Source organism: Triticum dicoccoides, chromosome 1A (assembly GCF_002162155.2).
Source record: "Triticum dicoccoides isolate Atlit2015 ecotype Zavitan chromosome 1A, WEW_v2.0, whole genome shotgun sequence".
Classification (NCBI taxonomy): domain Eukaryota; kingdom Viridiplantae; phylum Streptophyta; class Magnoliopsida; order Poales; family Poaceae; genus Triticum; species Triticum dicoccoides.
The window spans coordinates 456,349,457-456,353,447 of NC_041380.1; positions in this window are offsets into that span (position 1 = coordinate 456,349,457).

Below are 3,991 nucleotides of genomic sequence, written 5' to 3' on the forward strand. Positions count from 1 at the left end.
ACTTGGATGATGTGGATTACCTTGTTGAAGACAACGCAATGGATGATTCTTGCTTATCATCGGAAATGGAAGAGACCCATGGTAGAATGGCACATTGGCGGTGCAAGCTGGGAACAAAATGCAAATGCTGGGAATGATTCTGGTAACTGGGGAAGAACCCAACAATAGAGAGTGAATTCACTGTTTGAAAAGGTCATAGCATTTGCCGAGGAAACTGAGAGGAATCCCAGTTAGAGATGATGATAACGCGTAGCGCTTGTGCGTGCTCTCAAGAACTTGAGCATTTCCCCATTCATCAAGGTTTTACTAATATCCGTGTCAAGGATCCGGTAACACAACTTACTACCATGATGAATGGTGATGGAGGATGCAGATGCAAAGGAAGATAACACCTTCTCAAATTTCACCCTTGGCGGGGCCAAGGAAATAAAATCTGGATGATCGACCGAGAGACATTTAGCACTCCGCTTCTAATGTTCTCCTTGATGTGCTAGTGTAACCCATTCATAGATATGGTTTGATATCTAGAATATCAAGTAAAAAGGTCGGACTTCGGGAGCAATAGAATCCATAAGGAACAGTTACGGAGGTAAATCCTACGAAATCCTTATGGGAAGGTGGCCAACTTCTTCAATCAAGATACTACAATAATAGGTCTTTCGGCTGGGTGTGTTGGCCACGACATCCACCTTATCGGTTATCGAGAGACCAATATTATAGTTCTTGGGGAAACGTTCCAACCATCATATCTGCCTGAGATTCAGATCTGGTTGGTGTCAGGATATTCCAGGCTCATCGAGTCTAGGAAGAAAAATGAAAGTTTGCAACACAAATCGACGAGATGACGTTGCGGGATTCTCGGGAGATGAACTACGATAGCAAGCTCCAAAACATGAGCTGGTTCTGCTACAAACATGTGAACACGTTGTCCTAGACAAAACATTATCACATGGTAGTCTTACAACAAAACACTACCGAGTTCAGGTGGGGAACCATAATCGAGGACATTGAAGTCCTTGCATAAGGCATGCTCTTAAGAAGGAACTTCTTCTCCTTGAACAAATCAATCAGTGGCTTGGTGTGCTCGGAACACATATGGAATGAAGGTTGCAAGTCTCCAAACCATAGAATACTTCGCACATATGCATGACTGACTTGGGATGATCCCAGAGGAAGCAAAACTAACTTTCTCAAATTCACGGCGGCAACTTTCACCAAATGCACGTGTATAAGAGGAAGTCACTCCTTTCATCAAACAAATACTTCATGAGCTAGCATGAAGAAAATGCTTCAAAAGTTTCCAACACTAACTTAATGTTCAACAAAATCATGGAGGAGATAAGGATGTTGTCAATGGGCTCAACAACAATTCATCTGGGTTTCCTTTTAAAAGGAATTCCATAGTTAAGTGAACAAGTGATAGCATGGGTCAGACCCAAAAGGTATAATGGTGTATACTCGAGGGATCAACCACGAGTAAGACAACATTACGAATATCGTTGGTTCTGGTCTGATTGGATGATAGCCCATACTCCAATCAAAGGTTGGATAAAATGATAGGTCCATTAACTGATCACGAGGTTCAGTCGATGAAAATATCAACTTTCTTCAACGCACATACAAGACATCCCTTATAATGAACTATATCGGACAAGCTTCTATCTTCCAACTCTCCAAGTTGATGCATAGCTTAACCAACTAGCTCAGGGGTATCCAACACGGATTCTTGGAGAAAGGGTGGTTTACAGGCTAAACCAACTTGATCACGAGCTTAACATAACAGTCAGGTGACAACCTGGTGATACTATCGAGAAGATATTCGGAAAATCACGAACCACCGATATGTTACTAAGCTCGAGAACAATCTCGCTTTTGAGGGCAAGACGATATGATCAAATGAGTGAGGACTTGACAAGATCCTAACTCATCAATCGAAGGGTGCACCGAAATAAGGACTAGGTAGCATAATCAACCTCAGAATGATGATTCAAAACCAACACGCTAAGAATGAAATTATTGTCCATTAACTACCAAGCAACAAGGTTGCTAGGAGTATTGAATTCACACATCACGATTCACTTGTCGGCCTTCCGGTTGCGACAACACGGAACCGAGGGATGAATAATGATGGCGAGAAGTATCACTACATCAAGAATTCACAAGAGCCGGTGCAATCCTCATGAAAATCCTGACATAAGACGGTAATACTTCAGGGTAGAACAGAATCAAAAGCTGGATTAGCAATTTGTTCTGCGGAGCACAACTTCTTTGACCCAATCCTGGATATGGAAGAGGTACTGGAGTTTGTTTCTCCTAGTCATTCCGCGATAGAATGGCTTGACGGACCACAAGAGTAATAGGCATCGATAAACGAACGCACGCATACTCTTGACTATCAATTGATAGACGAAGGTCAGAAACAACTAAGATGGGACAACTCAAAAGAACATATGATTTTCTGAGTTGTGGATGCATGGATTAGCACGTCGAACGAAGTTCAACATATTTCTTCCGGATAACCCATGCAGAAAGGTAGAACTGGCAGAGCCACAATATAGCATGGAGAACTCATCGACAGCACTCTTGTTGTCATCTTTTGGTTCAGAAGAACACCTGCCAAGAATGGTTCATGGTAATTGGAAGAAGGATGTACCACGAACCTCGAGGACTATCGCAAGGTTACTACTATCCTAAAGGGACTAGCAAACACTATCAACATGAAGTAAGTAGAGTGAATCTCGGGTTCAAGAACCCAGGAATAGAATGCCTACTAACTAAATGGCATCCCAGGATGCTTTCGATAATAAAGGCCAGAATCTTCACACTGGGAACACAAAACGTTGCTAGATTACTAGGTGACTCCCTAAAACACCTAGGGTCATGATAATTATTCCAACATATATGTCAAGGTAACGGAGTACCTCAACTCACTGATTTGTGTGATTGAGCTGGCATAAAGGAACATCGAAACCAGAGGGAAAGGATTTGCAAATGCATCAGACTATTTAGAAACCTGGAATGACTCGGACAGCATAACGGCTGTAAATGCTCAGAAAAAATTTGAGACATTCACATAAATGGTGGCATAACCACTCAGAAGCACAATATCAAGGTCTCGAGATCAACAGTTAACATACAGAAGTAGTAGGAACTGAACTGAGACTTAAATCCAACAATCTTATAAGTCCACTGATAGTAACACGTGATCCTAATAGAAAGAAGAGATAGCCTAGTTCTTAATCCCCGTAGAAGAGAAGATGATGACTCAGATCAGAGGGCCATGAGGTATAAGGAGTAAAAAGAGCCTTACGTTCCATCCCACAATCAATTCCCTTATATAACTAAAGAATTTCTAGACTCAACGTCGACCAGTTTGGCTTGGTAATCCTACAGGCAGTCAAGCTCTGATACCAACGCTGTCAGGACCCCGACTCAATGCCACATAGGTCTAGCATGTAACACCTCATATCACTTTGCGGCCTCACGCACGGTATTCCCACGGGTGTCGCCTTACCTTTGCCCGGGACCGTTTGCGCCTTTTGGCACACGTATATGACAGTGTCGCTAGCACCCATATGATAAGGAGCCCGGGACAGACTTACAGGGACAGGCATCCATGACCCAGCATCGAACGTGTCGGTCATCAGCGAGTGAATCCAGGCTGTAGCACTGGGCTAGCAGGACTCCGGTGAACCGGGCTGTAGCGGGCTAACAGGACTCCGGTATTCATCGCGTGACATTTCCCCGAAGGGACAGACACAGGAACGAAGAAGGACACATGCCGGCCAGCCTAAGTGTCCCGGAGCAGTAGCAAGCTACCATGGCTCGGTGGAAACACTAGGAGACATTTCCCGGTAAGAGAGGCTACCAAGGATAAGCAACTAGGTTGTCAGATCCCACACATACCAAGCATTTCAATAACATACACACAATATGCTCGATATGTGCAATACAACATGGCATCACAAAATGACTCTACGACTCAAGTAGT